This window comes from Narcine bancroftii, chromosome 3, assembly GCF_036971445.1.
Source record: "Narcine bancroftii isolate sNarBan1 chromosome 3, sNarBan1.hap1, whole genome shotgun sequence".
Taxonomy (NCBI): Eukaryota; Metazoa; Chordata; class Chondrichthyes; order Torpediniformes; family Narcinidae; genus Narcine; species Narcine bancroftii.
In genome coordinates, this window is record NC_091471.1 from 191,712,490 (window position 1) to 191,730,624 (window position 18,135).

At 36.2% G+C, this 18,135-nt stretch overlaps 1 long non-coding RNA gene across 1 annotated transcript in view; it reads right to left on the reverse strand.

Moving 5' to 3' along the window:
- Nucleotides 1-18,135, reverse strand: part of LOC138756336 (uncharacterized) — a 38,293-nt gene that overhangs the window by 2,792 nt on the left and 17,366 nt on the right. Inside the window, exon 3 of the long non-coding RNA XR_011353001.1 lies at nt 16,210-16,395. This is a non-coding gene — a long non-coding RNA (uncharacterized lncRNA). The remainder of the gene's footprint in view (nt 1-16,209; nt 16,396-18,135) is intronic.

The following is an 18,135-nucleotide window of genomic DNA, read 5'->3' on the forward strand; positions in this document are numbered from 1 at the left end:
TGGAGCCTGTATTGTTTTCATCTTTTAATAATTGCATAAAGTTCTATAAATTCAGAAGGGAGTCATTGAGGGGTGGGGGACATGTGGTGGTGATGTAAAAGGGATAATCTGCTGCATGATATTTTTCATCTGCAAGTCCCAAGGTGAAAATCCACTCCACTGCTCTACTGCAGTGAATAAACCTGCCCAAATATCCAGCTCAATTACTTCTGAAGTTCTTTTCGACTGTTCCTGCCAGAAACCTAAGACAGGCACAAACAAAACCAGCTAGAACTGTAAGAAGTTTGCATGTTCTCCCCGTGTCTGCAGGGATTTTCCCTGGACCCTCCGGTTTCCTCGTACCTTTCAAAACATACCGGGGGGTTGTAGGTCAATTGAATGTAATTGGGCAGCACCGGCTTGTGGGTCAAAAGGGCCTGTATCTGTGCTGTATGCCTAAATTTAAATGTTAATATCTTTTTAAAAAATTAAAAATATAACACTTTCATACCTATTTCAATGTCAAATACTGTGATGGATTTTCTGAAACTAATAATTGTTAAAATCCTGCTGAATGATCATTTTAGTAAAGTTGCGGAGGTTGTGAGGGGCTTTGTATCAACCAGACTGTCGTGTTCCAGCTCCTAATTTCACAGCCACTGGCTGTGAATTTAGACTATTCCACTCTGGTTTCCCATACGTCCTTTACATCCAAAGTAATTGGATTTCTGTTGCAAGTCACTCAGTGCATTGAAAACAAAAATGCTAAACCAGAATAATTGCAGTGAATTGCTATTCTTTAATGATCACATGAACAGAATTTTTAAAAATGTGTTGATGTTCAATTTACCTTTAAATTTTGAAGGGAACATTAATGCTATTTTTGATGTATTTTGATTGTGAGAAACCTTGTCGCAGACAGCTAAAGACTTTTAATAAAAAAATAATTAGCATGAAGATCTACAGTCATGTAAAGATTTGACATGGATGTTCATGGAATATCAAATAAGTCTAAAAGAAGCTGCACAAAAGGCGATTGCGTGTATGCATCTCAAAGGCAACCATTTGAGATTAAGGTAGTTTACATTTAAGAACTTGAGAGTCTCAGATTTCCACAATGCAGAAACAGGCACTTTGGCCCACCTTGTCCATACTAGCCAAGCTAGTCCCATTTATCTGCATTCAACCCACAACCCTTTTAACCCCAGCAAAACACAAAACGTGCGTTATGTCTGATAGGTTAAAATAGAGTTGTCAGAAATCCCGATTGGAGAACAAAAAAATGGGACGTAGCAGACATAACCAGAACTGAAGAAGATAAACTTCAGAAGGAGAAGGGTGCAGAAGAGGTTCGCTATTAAGGGGTTAGCCAAATTCTTTGCACACCTTAACAGCTTGCTGAAGAATGCTAAAAAGATGGACTCAAACTCTGGATGCTTTTCACTGTTGGAGAGGCATGCTCATGCAGTGTTTGCTGCATATAAAGACATGAATAAAAGAATAAAAGAAAAAGAAAACTAGGTAAACAACTTGGGACATATTCCTGAAGTAGCCAACACCTCTGCAAGAAGAGCCTCAGCCAGGTCCTTCAGTCATTACAGAATGACAATTCATTAATGGAGGTTATTCGACCGGAAATTCCTCTAGTGGAACACTATGAGGAAGTTGAGAACAGAGACATGGATGACCCTGATCCTCTTTGATAAATTGTGTGTGATATAGGCTAAAAAAGTGTTTACATAAAAGTTTCTAAAGTGAAAAAAATTAAACAATTTAATTTATTGTAAGTTCAGTATCCCATATAGTTTTGCTAAGTATAAAGAGTAATAAGGTGTTCGCAAAATGTCCACATCGCATAATGGCCAGTTTCACAGAACCTATCATGGATGTGGCAAATACCTGTATACACATGCACGCACACACACACACACACACACACACACACACACACACACACACACACACACACACACACACACACACACACACACACACGTTTAAAAATTGGTTAAATGAAGATATTTGAAACAAATCAGAAATCTTCATTTATCCAAAAAATTTTCAGAGCTGAATTCACCACACAGGTTGAAAAAAAAATCACCTAACATGAAATTAGAATGCTCATTGTCCTCATTTTGCATAGCTCCCTTCCCTCTCTCTTTCCATTTTTTTTTATCTGCCCCTACTGACTTTTCTCTCCAACTCTCCTTCTCAATCTGTGTGCCATTGTCTCCCACTCGCAAACCATTGGACAAGTCCCTTGTCCTGGTTGTAATGATAGTGATCATGGTTGCAAGGCAACTAGCAATGCCTTACTGTTTGATTATATTTGACTGCCACAAGGGACTGACACAGAGCAGACAACACACAGTGTGCTGTATCTGCAATGGAGACTTACAGCCTCATGGCATGCCTCATGCAGCTGCTTATATCAACTTTAAAGTAAAGAACCTTTTTCTTCATTCATGTGTTGTTCAAGAACTCACACATGATGTCAGAACCAAGATGAAGGAATACTCTAAAAGGTAAAATCTAAAGTCAGCAACTGATCAGTGAAGAGAAGGTAACAAAGAGAAAAATGGAAGGGTTACATCCACCAGTGAAACTTAAGCTGACAGGTAATATGGCAGAAAATTGGAACAGATTTAAACAGCATTTTGGATTGTATTTAGTGGCATTCGGAGGTGATGAGAAAAATTATAAATTAAAAAGCATCAGTTTTCTTACATGTTGTGGGTGATGAAGCCCTGGAGTTTACCCTGACCTATGCTGATCTGAAGAGAACATTCTTCAGGGATAAAGAAATATATCCAGGGAAATAACACACAGTATAGCCAGCCAATACCTTTTGTTGTTGATTGAGCTAGATGCTCCAAAATCAAGCACTGGAACAGGAAAAAAAATGAGGTGGGGTGGGGGGGGGGGGGGGAAAGGGGAGATAAACAGCTATATATTGTTTCCAGGTTTCAAAATATGTTTTCACTTAAGAAAAGGAACTGACTTTTGGATGAGCTATATAACATACGCCTGGTGCTATATTATGCAATTAGCATAAGCAACTGAGAATTAATTTCCATCCCAAGGGGTCACATTTTTACCCACTGCTAGGGAATGACATGGCAGTGAAGATTGCCTACCTGTCATGAGTGTTATTATATAACTTAATGGGATGAAATTAAGATGGTTGCCACAATAAGAGGCATGTCTACTCTGGCAGTTTATTGTTTTGAAGTGAATATGGACAATTCAACCCAAGGAGTTGTGCATTGTGGAAAAGAATAAAATTAATTGTTATGAACTGCACATATCGAGCAGCAATAGACTGGGTTTAATTGTAAAACGTTAATTATTTTTTCTTACTGTTAAACTATAGTCTTAACCCTTAATCTATCCTTAACACTTAAACTACCGCCAACTGTTATGTCTCTGAAGTTATTTGGGTGGCTTTTTAAATAACTTAGAGATGCAAGATTCAAATAACAGAAGAGACTTCACTTACTGATGCCTTCAACCATCTCAGGAACCTGCTCACAAAGACAAATATACACAGGTCCCAGCATGGTGCACTACAGTTAGTACACTGAGAAAGGTATATTCTTACAAGGTTACAAAATAGTTCACATTATCCTGACTATAAAACATCAATCCTTCTCAAGATAAAGAAAACAAGTGTTTATTTAATACTTTATTTAAAAATTTGAATATGCAATACAAATGAAAACCCCCCCCTCCCCCTCCACCCAACCCCCATAACCTAACCTCTTCCCACCCCCAAAGACACCAAAGAAAGAAGGAAGAAAGAGATTTAAACCATCATAAACTGCCATGGATCAAAGAAACACCGCCACGATGAGCTCCAGGGAATTTAGCATTTTAAACCCACATAATCCATATAAGGGCTCCATACTTTAGAACAAAAAAGATAATGATCATATAAATTATACATTTTGTTTTCAATGGAATACATGACCTCAATTCCATATGCTATCTCTGCATTCCCAAATCAATCTCATTTTTCCAAGTGATAGTTATACATTTTCTTGCTTCAGCCATTTCCAACCATAAAAATGCAATTTGATACTGAGTCAACCTCAAAGTTAAACTCAACATTTTAACATTACCTAATAAAAATTATATTGGATCCATTAGTAGTTGAATCTTTAAAACTTTCTCTAAAAATTCCTTAAGTTGCATCTAAAAAAACAGAACCTCATCACATAACCAAGTTGAATGTAAAAATGAACCTACTTGATTAAAACATATAAAACATAAATCTGAAGAAATTAAATTATATGTCTTTAATTTATGAGGAGTTAAATACAATTGATGTAAAAAATTATAATGAACGAATCTATATTGAACATTAATAATCTTAGTCATACTATCCTTACATATAGATCACCAATCATCTTGATCAATTGTAATTCCCAAATCTTTTTCCCATCTTCATCTCAATTTATGAATATCTAATTTAGGCATCTTACATTGTAATAATTTATACATTTCATAAATATTTCTAAACCACCTTCCATAAGCAAAATTTCAAAATTTTATTGCCTTAGTATGAACAAAATCATCCAATGATGAAGCCTTAACTTGATAATAACAAAAAAAGATTTTATTTGGAATTTCATATTTTTCTTTCATTCTTTGAAAAGAAATAAAGTAACCTACTTCATAACAATCTTGTACTGTTTTAATTCCTTTCTGATTCCATATTTTCAAAAACTGATTATTAAGAGTAAAAAGAAAAAGCTGTTTTACCTGAAAATTTCCCCTGTGTACCTATCTCATCATTTATCATATTCTATGATTCAATTAAATGTCTCAAAATAGGTGGTTCATTATTAATAATTAATAACAGTTTTCCATTTGTAGATTAATTGTGCCATATATTTCTCACCAATATTAGCCCATATTAACGGATTATCCAAATCAAACATTCTATTAATAAACCTCATTTGTACTGCTTTATAATAATGCTGAAAATTTGGGAGTTGTAAACCTCCCAATTCATATTTCCATGTTAATTTTTGTAAATATATACTAACCATTTTACCTTTCCACAAAACAACTTCCGGATAATAGAATTTAAATCTTTTTTAAAATTTGGAGGAAGTTTACAAGGAATAGATTGAAAAAGATACTGAATTCTAGGAAAATCATTCATCTTGACACAATTAATCCAACCTATTAATGCTATAGGTAAATCTTTCCATCTATTTAAGTTGTCTTTAATTTTATAGAATAAAGGTAAACAATTTAATGTATATAAATGATCTACATCATTATCAATTTTAATACCTAAATATTTGATTTGATCTGACCATTTAATTTGAACAAGTTTCATAAAATGAGTATAATCAAAAGCAATTAATGGCAAAATCTCACTTTTATCCTAATTAATTTTATAACCTGATATTTGTCCATATTGTTTCAATCTCTCATATAATTACCTTAATAAATTTTGTTGTTCTGTTAAATAGATCAAAACATCATCAGAAAATAATTTAAACTTAAATTCTTCAGAATTAACTCTAATACCCGTAATATTACTATCCTGTCTTATCAACTGTGCTAAAGGTTCAATAGCTAATACAAACATTGCCAGGGATACAGGGTATTCGTGTCTAGTAGATTTCTTTAAAAAAAAGGCAAAAATACTTGGCTCTTTGTCACCACTCTGGCAGAAGGGTTTTAATTCAACTAATAATGTTTGGTCCAAACCTAAATTTTTCCAATACTTTAACTAAAAAAAAACTCCATTTTAACCTATCAAATGCCTTTTTGGTATCTAATGATAAGACTATTAGTAAGTTGTATTTTTTCTGAGAAATATTAATCAGACTAATTAATTTTTCAATATTATCTGCAGAATAATGATTCTTAATAAATCCAGCCTGATCTAAATGAATTAAACCTGGTAAATAATTCACCAACTTATTTGCTAAAACCTTAGCTACAAATTTATAATCAACATTTAATAAGGAAATAGGTCTATAGGACTCAGTTTTTAATGGATCTCTAAGTTTCTTAAGAATAACTGTTTTACTTGAATTAAAAAAGGAATCTAGTAAAGAATGAACATCCATTGCTTGTTTCAACTCATCCATTAATAAAGACATTAATAAATCCTGATTTTTTTTCATAAAATTCCAATGTAAATCCATCTTCACCAGGAGACTTTCCATTTGGCATAGGTTTAAGTGCATCAATAATTTCTCTAAATGTAAATGGAGAGTCCAATTCTTCTCTTTCTTGAATATTCAAAAAAGTTAATTGAAGTTTAGCTAAAAAATCATTAATTTTAACATCATCTTTTTCAGACTCAGATGTATACAAATTCATGTAAAACTCCTTAAAAGCCTCATTTATATCTTGAGATTTATATGTAATCTTTGAATCTTTTCTAATAGCATTAATTGTTCTAGAAATCTGTTCTGTCTTTAATTACCATGCCAATACTTTATGGAGTCTCTCCTCTAATTCATAATATTTTTTGTCTAGTTCTTTGCAATAATTTATCCATTTTATGTCCACAATTAATTATAATACATTTTTATTTATTAATTGTGTCTTTTTAGTCTCTGTTGAGTCCTTCTGAATATCTTTATCTAAATTCTCTAACTCTTTCTCTAATTTATCAACTTCCTTGCAATACTGTTTCTTAATTTTAGTCAAAAAGATAATCATTTGTCCTCTTAAATATGACTTTGAAGCATCCCACAAAATTAATTTACTATCAACCAAATCTGTATTTTTTTTCAAATATTTTATCTCTTATAACATTATAAAATTCAACATTTCTCAACAATGAAGTATTAAATCTCCATCTATAGGTAGTATCTATCATTTCAGAACCTATGCATAATGTTATCAAAAGAGAATTATCTGACAATATTCTACTCTTATATTCAGCAGATACTATATGACCTTGCAATTGAGCCAATAATACAAAAAAATCTATTCTAGATTAAGAATCATATTGAAAAGCATAAAATGAATAATCCTTCCCTTTAGGATTCAATCTTCTACAAATATCAGCTAAATTCATTTTTTTTCATTAATGATAAAATTAATTTTGCCATTTTAGTTTTGGTCACCATTTTTGGAGATTTATCTAATGATGAATCCAAACAATAATTAAAATCTCCACCAATCATTACATTTTCACATGCCTGCCCCCAAAAAAATCTTGAATAAACTTCTCATCATCAACGTTTGGAGCATAAATATTTATGAGAGTCCTAAATTCTGAATAAATTTGACAATTTACAGGAAGAAATCTACCCACTGAATCACTAATAACTGATTCTAACTTGAAAGACAACTTCTTATTAACCAAAATAGCAACACCTCTCACTTTCAAATTGAAAGAAGAAGCTATAACCTGGCCAACCCAATCTCTTTTTATCTTTTGATGTTTCTTCTCAGTCAAATGAGTCTTTCATAGAAAAGCAATATCTACTTTCATTTTCTTTATATATGCCAAAACCTCCATTTTCTTGACTGGATTATTGAGCCCATTAACATTAAATGTCACAAAATTCAAATTAGTCATTAATATATTTAATACTGTAAACATTAAGTTCCCGCCCACAATGGTGGAACTTCGATCCACAGCTACTCTTCAAAATAAAGTACATCTCCTCAATAGAAAAGAAAGAAACCCCTAAAAAAGATTTTAAAAGCCCAAAAAGGAAAAAAAAAACTGCTTAGCCGTACTACCTCCCTCTATTTTACAGGAAGAGACCAATGCCACTAAGTGGCCGACGACTTTGGAAAAAGAAATAAACAAAACCACCTCCTCAGACAGAACAATTAAAAAACCAACAGTAATCAACAGTATTTCAAGTATGATAAGCTGCCTCCAAGTCTCTATTAACTTGATTTTCATCAATATCAATTTCAGATAGTTCATGACATTCCATCTTCTGTGAACAATTTATTTGCTTTTCTTGAGCTGACCATTCATTGAGAAGATTGATCTTGACTCTCCTGTTTATTATTCGGCAATGAATTAGCAAATAAAAGAGCATCATCTTCATCAGTAAAAAAATTGCAATAGAAATTCTCCATTAAAAACCTTATATCTTTGCTGGGGTCCATGTTTTCAACATCAGCTTTGAATATGTGCATGTTGTCCTCTGAAGAGTTCTGGCAATGTTTGTGCATGTCTTTTATAATTCTGGCGTCCTTTTTCTTGCATGTCAGCCAGTCTTCTTCTGGTTCCCTCTTAGTCTTCTGAAGGGTGTATTTTGCTTGGCAGAGTTGTTCTATATCTCCAGTCATTTAGAAGCTCTCCCAGGGACTTCATATCAGCCCTTAAAGATGTTGCTCATAATGATAGAAGATCTAGGAATGAGTCTTCTTTTGTTTCATGATACTTAACTAGTGTGGGTTTCACAGTTTGCACTTGCCTTTCAATGATCCAATGACCTTTGGGGTAGTATGGGGACAATGTAGTGATAACAAACCCATACTCTGCAGCCAGCTTTCGGAATTCTTGTGACGAGAACTGTGTTCCATTGTCACATATTACTTGCTCAGGTATTCCTTGTTCAGCAAGAAGCACTCTTATTTCTGAGGTGATAGTTGATGCTCTCAGGTCTTTCACCCTTTTGACAAATGGAAACAGAGTATATATTAGTACAGGCTATATTAAATACCATTCTTGATTCTTGGTGAACAAGTCTGGTTCCACTGTGTGCCATGGCCTGGTGGGTACTTCTGTGGAAATCATTTCCTCTTTTTATTGTGTGTTTCTGTTGATCCTTTTGGATATCTTCCTCGCCTGGATCTCATAATTGACAGAGATCAACTGCAATTCCTGGAAGGGATGCAAACCTAGAATTGCTGGTCTGTCTGCATCTACCACGTAGAATATACAGAGGATGTTCTTTCCCTCATGGCAGTCATTGATCTTAACTCTCCCTAGCTGCTTGATCATGGGTCTGCCATAGGCTTTCACCTTTAGGTTAAATATCATTGGCTTATTCTGGATTGTCCTCTGTATTTAGATACTTGTGTGCCACTTGCTTCCTTCTTTCATCTCACCCGACATCTCGTGAAGGTGTATGGACTCTTTGTCCAGTATCTGGGGTGTTGGAGTCCTCATTGTTGCTTCATTTTATGTGGTGGATCTTCTTCTTGTCCTTTTTCTTCGCCTGTATTACTGTTTTCTTCACACCAGACTTGCACATCTTCACTCAGTGGTTTGCTTTACCACAGGCTCTACATTCAGAACTGTAGGCAGGGCATTTGTTTCAATCATCGAAGGGGTGTCATCTGCCACACTTCATGCAGGTCTTGAGGGGTTTGAACTTTTCATATTGTGGTCTTTGTAGCATCAACCCTTCCTTCTCTTTGCTGTGGGTGGGTCTGCATAGATAGGGATTTAATTTGCATCCTCATGGTTTCAAAGGCTCCGGCTGTGTCTTCTGCTGGTCAGCTTCAAGCTATCCTTTCCTATAAGAGACTTCTGCACTTCGGGATGGGCACTCCCCCATATTCGTTGATCAATTAATCTTTCCTCTATACCTGCATTTTCCAGCAACAACTTTTAGTCTAGTGAGGAAGTTATTAACAGTTTCATCAGTGTCTTGCACTAAGCCTATGGTTAGAGCTGGGTTCAAGGTGAGAAGCTTACTGCAAATATCTGCTGTGGAACATTTTTCTCCACCTCTGTAAGCTCCCAGCTATTAAATAAGTCACAGCCTCACTCCCCTGTCCAGAGAAGCATATAATTGACCTTCTCCTCTGCTGTTGCATTTTTAAAATAGCTTTTAAATGCTAAATTGCACTTCTGCTGAAACTTTTTAAATGATTCAACAATGTCTTCTGCCTCCCAGTCCATCACTGGGTGAACTGCTGTTGCTCCAGCCATTATTTTTTCAGTAATGTTTTTTCTCTTCTTCCCCTTCGTATTTCAGTGACTTACAATCAATTGTATGACTTTATATTTCTTCTCTTATACCGCTGCCACCTGTGTTGCTTGGGGGGCTTCTTAAATAACATAGATATGCAAGATTCAAATAACAGAAGAGACTTCACTTACTGATGTCTTCCACCATCTCAAGAAACTGCCCACACCTACTCACGTATACATATACATACGGCCCACACTGGTGAACTACAATTACTACAGTGAGAAGGGTGTATTCTTACGCAGTTACAAAATAGTTCACATTATCCTGACTATATAACAAACGAGCAGCAATAGACAATGAACCAAGCAGTGTTTAATTTTAAAACACTAATTTTATTTCTTACTATTAAATTATAGTCTTAACTCTTAAACTATCCTTAACACTAAATCTACCCCCAACTATGCGCAGGTGTACTGGTGAATGTGTATGATATACCCAAACCATTACAGTCTAGGGCAAAATCTAGAAAGTTACTTCAAAGTTCAGTCTTTCAAAATCATTGTTGATGCATAGGCCTTTGAAATTTAATACCCAGAATTAATGGTGAACTGATTGGAGTTGTGGCTGCGACAGACTCACATATTTTCCTTACATTGCCTTTAAAGAAATGTCCATCTACACGAGCTGTGGTCATAACACTCCTGGTCCTTTTGGAGGTGACCTCCATGAAGCTTCCAAGTCCCTGGCACTGGTCTCTACAAGTGACCTTCACTGTTCGTCAGAATCAAAATGAAGCATTTTGCTTCCCAAGAGATCCTCCTGCCATAGGTCCATCCACCGAAAAAGGCTCAGTCATTCACAAAGCATGCTTTGTTTTGAATTCCACAAAATGGCTGGTCACGAGAGCTGTTTTCAAAAAGCAGTTTCCTCTTCAGCAGTCAAAATGGTTCTCCCTCTGCAAACTCACAATGTCTTTGCAAACGTATCGAATTCTGGAACAGACTGTGACCCACCTTCCCTCAGTTCTTCCAATGTATCAAATTGTCGCTGGGCTGTGACTTGTGTTGTGATGGTACTTGTGTGAAATGTTAAATGTTAACTGTGATCATTCAGTTTCTACTGTCTATACTATCTCTTACAGTGACAATCCCATTTTACTAAAATGGAAGCTCGTAATATAAGATATTGTAATAAAGCTTTACTTCTATACTATTATAGACAAGAAAGAAAAAAAATACTACTGACATTATAAGTGGAGCATACAAAAACATTGAAAAGGATCATCTATCAGTGACATTTATTTTTGATGATGGTGTTTCAAGAAATACTAACAAGCTATAAAATGTTAAACTTTTTGGATTATATTATTCTGTGAAGCATTGCTGATAATATTAACTCGTTTCAGATTTGGAATGAAAATCTGTGAGTTTAATTAAAGAATTTTAACCCAAAAGGGAACTAAAAGGAATTGCAACGTAAATCAATCTGTATCATGCCCTGAAACAGAAATAATAATAAATGCAGCTTAATAACCACATCTGTTTATGTTTACTAAATCCCATTGCAGTAGGCATCTTGTGCCATAACATGATGGTTCTGAATGTCTCAGAATAACTCATCTTCCTTACTTAAGGCAATATTCTAGCCAAGTAATTCTGGCAATGTCTCTAGGAAACATAATCAAATCAAATTTTTTTGTTGAAATGATGTCATTCCTGCACATTTTTTTAAAAAAACAGCATATTTTATCTTATCCATGTTGATATCAATAAATAACAACATTACTTAACAGCAAATGTCACAATTTTCCCCTTTGCTGCTGTGGTTAATTCTCCTTAAACAAGAAACTGACATGAAGTTTTCCCTTGATCCAAAATTATTATTTCCTACTCAGCAAGATTCACCCAAATGAATGCTTGGCACTGAGGTGAGTTCTCGACAATATTAGAGGAATGGCATTTTATTTTCATGACAGAGTGGAAGTCAGTGCCTCAGGCACAGCTCTCAGATTAGGAATAAACATTCTTCATTCTGAAAGAAGTGACAATCCCAACATCAATAGTGAAAAGAATAGATGGAAGAAAATTAAACTGAGACCTGTGCAAAGAGGAATAAAATAGATCATTGCTAATTACAATCTGCCATGACAGGCTTCACAACAAATGCTGCAATCTGTAATCCAATATTATTTTGCCAGTGAATGCAATCACCATTGGGACTCCCATAGAATAGTAAAGTTCATAAAGACACAAAAAAGGCAGAACAAGGCAACTCATTCATGAACAATATGTTTTCATATTAGCAGGAACTTCCTCAGAATTTGTCTCTGCATTGCCTAACAAAGCCTGGTGCAATCAGATCTAAATTAAACCCTATCACAATTTCTTTGGTATTGTGCCATTTCTTATTCAATAGGAGATGGCACCTGGCTCCCAAAATAAAACCTAGCATCCATAATTTAATTGCTTTTCCTTTGCAGGATAAAACCACTGTGTTTCTTTCTCTTTTGTAACAATAAACTGTCAATTATTTTGATATACTGCATATAATAAAATCTGAAGTCCTCAAGGTATTTCATGCTGCTCTTGTTCAGATTCCTCATCACAAATGCAACATATAATGCATACCAGCTGAGGACACAATCACCTAAATTTCTGTACCAGCGGTAGCTTATGTGCTTAATAATTCCAACCTTCAGTTGGATATCCTGGAGAGTTTTTATTTTACACATTCATTCTATGAGATTCTCACGAGCCAACATTTATTCCCCATCCCTAAATGTGCATGAGAAGGTGGTGACGAACAGCTGCAATCCTTCTGACAAATATACTCCACCACTGGTGATGGGATTGGAAGTATCAGTGACCTATTTCGAGAATAGGATTGCTTTGGACCCTCCAGAAAGTAGACAGGTCATGGTGTTTCAATGTTCATGAAGCTTTCTTTTTATGGTAGAGATCATGGTTTTTGAAGGTGTTGCTGGATTGGCCGAGATGAATAACTTCAGTGCATTTTTTTTTTGGATGGTATCAATGTTTGTGATGCCTGGATAGGGTACTAATGAAATGAGTTACTTTATCCTAAATAAGGTCAAATTTCTTGGAGTTGTTGGATTGCACTTCCACAGGCATATGGAGGTATTCCTTTATAATCCACTCATTCTTTACAGCTGACAGAAAGGATATGATAACAATAATGTTTATTGCTGTTCATATTGTACAATGCACATTTGTTCCAAAAAATTACTTGCTGCAGTTGAACATATGCAGTGCTTCTAAGTAAAACTGTAACAGTAATCTATTTGAATTAAAATAGAAAGTAAAAACATTAGATGGACAATAAATATTCACAATAATTCAAATGCACACAAAAAAAGTGACGCGATATTGCAGATTGTCCTGTGGTGCAATTGAAGCAGTCGATGATTAATGCATTAACGGGAGGTTCAAGAGTCTGATAGCTGTGGGAAAGGAACTGTTTCAGGAGGTGAATTGGGTTCTCCCTTTCCTCTATTGATGACATTTATTGAGAGCATTACTTAAATGAGGCTATAGAAGACCCTTTCCATCCAGCACACTATCTTTGACCTATAAACATCAAAAAGGATGTACACCTGCATCAAAATCAGGACTGCCAGGCCGGGAAATAGCTTTTTCCTGTTGGCTGTGAGATAGACAAACAGTATCCTATAACCAAGTAAATTAATCCAAAATATTTATTTTAAATTATAATTTTATTATGTGATGTGATTTGTATGTATGCTCCATGGTCCGGAGAATGCTGCTCATGAACAGTCAGATGATAATGAACTTAAATTTGAATTTATTAATTTCTTTCCACAGGATACCTAGCTTCTTGTTGCTACCATCTTGATGTAACTTGCCCTCTTGAGTTCCTGGTCCTGAAGGGACTAGTATCATCTACCACCAACAACCAAAACCAGTGTTGTATGTGGAAGGTAGGAGTGTATTTTCTCACTGATACCTATTTACTTCACTTTTACCAGGATACCTTGATTCCGCAATGTCAAGGGGAATCACTGTCACAAGAATTCAGGTCTGAGATCCAAATTTAGATTAAGACTGTGATTAAATTGGTAACTGATTAGTCCTGGTGAAACTCAAACTGACCACCCAGAATGTGTCCAATTTTCCTCCTGTGGTATTCTATATGAGGAATATTGATTCACCAGCTGAAGGGAGATGGCATTTGGGAATAGGGAAAAGACTCTCCTGTTTGATCTGATGCCATGAAGCTTTATGGATTCTGGTTAAGACCAAGAACTTCCAGTTCTATACTTGTTCAGTTGGTCCTGTCCTGTCAGTGGATTACAACATACTAAGGCATTTCGAAGGAGTAGTCTGACAAATCATCTACTTGGTATCATCATTAAAGAAAGTAGCTCTGCTCTTGCTTTCTGCCCTCTAATCATGCCCTCTAATCATCTGTTTAGTTGAAATAATTATCTCCAACAAAAAATAATATTAGTTTTAGTTCACAATTTAGATATCATTTCATGAACCAATCAAATCATTTGTCTACACTTCTCTGAATTATTCAGACCCAGCTCCTTAAGTGTAATGTGTTTGAATAATGAATTAATCATGGATCAATTCTCTGCACTCTTCCTAAAGACTTTAGTGTGAATATTCATATATACGTGGATTCCGAGGAAAGGATTGTTTTGAAACCTCAAAAGAACAGAGTTCCAGTATATCAGGGACATATAACTCCATAACATTTGTGTTTGGTTAATAGGATCCTTGCTCAGAATGTGAGCTGAATGGCAGGCTTGGTGCCAATAGGACTGGAAATCCCAGCACGTTGTTCTATAGTTGTTGCCGTGGAGAATTTGGGGTGAAGGGGTGAAGTCACATATGTGAGTGGATGAAGTGCATTTGGAAGAGTTGGGGTGGTGGAGGGCGGTGATCCCATGGCCAGGAATGTCAAGATGAGTGGGTGGACTTGGAGGTTGTTTCAAGTTTATCTTTATTGTCACATATAACATGATCCAGTGAAAGGTTTGTTTTGCAGGCTTATCCAACAAGTATATCTGTGCAAAGTTCAGCAGAATAAAACACAGTACAGAGAGGAGAACTGCAGTGTGAGGTTCTTTCAGTAGTCTGATAGCAGTCAGAAAGAAATTGTCCTTGAATTTGGTAGTGCGATATTTTACACTCTTGAATGAAAGGGAGAATTCAACGGTATCATTGAAAATCCCTGCAGAAGCTAATGACCCTGTGAGATCTGTCTTTGAGTCCAATGTAAGAGTATCCTTCAAGAGAGTGAATCCTCTAAGGGTGTCAGGCCCTGTTGGTATACCTGGCAGGGTACTGAAAATACTGGTATGTGTCAATCAATGGGCTGGAATGTTCATGCACATTTTCAATCTCTCATTGTTGCAGTCAGAGGTTACCACCTGCTTCAAAAATCATTAATCATACCGGAGCCTCAGAAGAGCAGAGTGAGTTATCTCAATGACTATCAGCCAGTAGCACTAACATCGACTCTGATGAAGTGCTTTGAGAGATTTGTCATGGTTAGAATGATCATGTACCTAATTAAAGATGTGGACCCAATCCAATTCATCTACCATCACAATTGTTCCACAACAGATACAATTTCACTGGCTCTCCACTTAGCCCTGGACCACCTAGGTAACTGCAACTCATATATCAAGCTACTTACTTTACATCAACTACAGCTCAATTTTGATCACCATCATATCCTCAGTAGTGGTCAACAGGATTCAAAACTTAGGGCTCTACACCCCCCTCTGCAAATGGATCCTTGACTTCTTCATTAGAAAACCAGTCAACTCAAATTGGAAATAACATCTCACTGACATTCAGCACAGGTGCACCTCAACAATGCACGTTTAGCCAACTGCTCTACTCACTCTGCATCCATGATTGTGCAGCTAGGGACAATTCAAATGCCATCGACAAATTTGCTGATTACAGCACGGTCGCCGGCAGAATCACAGACGGTAATGATTAAGTGTCTAGGAGCAAATAGATCAGCTGATTGAGTAGTGTCACAGCATCAACTTTGCACTTAACATCAGTAAAGCTAAGGAACTCATTGTGGACTTCAGGAGGGAGAAATCAAGAGAAAATCGTTCCTCATCTTGGAATCAGCAGTGGAAAAGGTTACGAATTTCAAATTTCTGGGTGTCAACATCTTTGAAGAGTTATCCTGGTGTCTCCATGTTGATGCAACCATGAAGAAACATTGCTAGCAGCTATACTTCATGAGGAGCTGAAGAATGGCATAAGTAGAACTAGGAAAGAAGTTCTGCTAAGGGAATTTAGGCAGCTCAAGATTAAATTAAAAGGCAGAACCAAAAGGATTAACAAACCTTAGATTGCTACGTGCCATGTGCAAATTGACACAGGGTTGATAAGATCGGGGAGTTCAAAGCTTGGCTCAAAGACTGGTGTGAGAGAAATGAGCTTGAATGAGTGGGACATTGGGTCCAGTATTCACAAAGGATGAGTTCTTCCAGTGGGATGGGCTCCATGTGAAATGTGCTGGGACCAAAGTGCTGGAAAAAAAAACAAAACAAGGGTTGTGATTATGGCTTTAAATCAGTGGTTTTCAAGCTTTTTCTTTCCACTCACATACCACTTTAAGTAATCTCTACGCCATCAGTGCTCTGTGATTAGTATACGATTGCTTAAAATGATACGTGAGTGGGAAGAGAATCTTGAGAATCACTGACCCAATTGTTACCAAAATATTTTGCTTGAATAAAATTGCCATTTGCCCATTTCCTTCGGAGTTATGAAACTGTGCACATAACAAGTCGATTAGGTACGACTAAAACAGTGGCTTTCAAACTTTTTCTTTCCACCCACGTACCACCTTAAGCAATCCCTTACTAATTATGGAGCACCTATAATTACTTAAAGTGGTATGTGAGTGGAAAGAAAAAGGTTGAGAACCACTGCTCTAAACTGAAGAATGGGGGGACCGGTGGTCAATAGATTGGTAAATATGGATAAATTTAAAGGGATGAGCAGGATTGGCAGATCAATGCTCCAGGGTTCTGTGGTTTCAGACATGATAGAGAGGGAGGGATGAATGGAGGAGGAGCAATGTTCCCTCTAATTTTTAGTAGTCAGTGTGCACAAAAATCTTATGTTGTGTAAATTTTTTTCCTGTGACACAAGATTTCTAAGGAGGTTACCAGGAAAGCTGATGAAGGAAAGGCTGTGGATTTTATCTACGTGGATTTTAGTAAGGCCTTTGACAGTGTGCCACATGGGAGGTTAGTCAGGAATGTTCAGACACTCAGTATTCATAGTAGTATACAGGAGAAGCCAGAGAGTTGTACTGGATGATTGCTTCTCCAACTGGAGACCTATGACTCATGGTGTGCCTCTGGAATCATTGCTGTGACCATTGTTATTTGTCATCTGCATCAATGATCTAGATGATAATGTGGTAAATTAGATCAGCAAGTTTGTAGATGACACCAAGACTGGAGGTGCTGTGGACAGCGAGGAAGGTTTTCAAAGCTTGCAGATGGATCTTGACCAGCTAGAAAAATGGGATGTTAAATGGCAGATGGAATTTAATGGAGACTAGTATGAGGAGCTGCATTTTAGAAGGACTAACACAGTAAATGATAGGGCACTGAGGAGTGCGGTACAACAGAGGAACCTGGAAATTCAGATACATAATTCTGTGAAAGTGGTGTCACAGGTAGATAAAGAGAGCTCTTGACATATTGGCCTTCAAAAAGCAAAATATTGAGAAGAAGAGTTGGGATGTTATATTGCATAAGATATTGGTGAGGCCAAAATGGAGTATTGTGTGCATATTTGGCCACCTATCTACAGGAAAGATATCAATCAGAATGAAAGAGTGCAAAAATGATTTACTAGGATGTTGCTGGGACTTCAAAAACTGAATTAAAAGGAAAGGTTAAACAGATTAGGACTTTATTCCCTGCAACATGGGAGATTTTATAGAAGTATACAAAATTATGAGGGGTAGATGGAGAGAGAAAAAATTTTTCCAATGAGGTTAGGTGAGATACAAACCAGAAGACATGAGTTAGGGTGAAAGGTGAAAAGTTTAGGGGGAACTTCATCACACAGAGAACAGTGGGAGTGTGGAACGATCTGCCAGCTGAGGTCGTGAATGTAGATCAATTTTCACATTTAAGAAAAAAATTGGCTAGGTACATAGATGTATGTATATTAGTCAGTATGGAGGGCTGTGGACTGGCTGCAAGTGAGTGAAACTGGGCAGAATAATAGTTCAGCACAGACTAGAA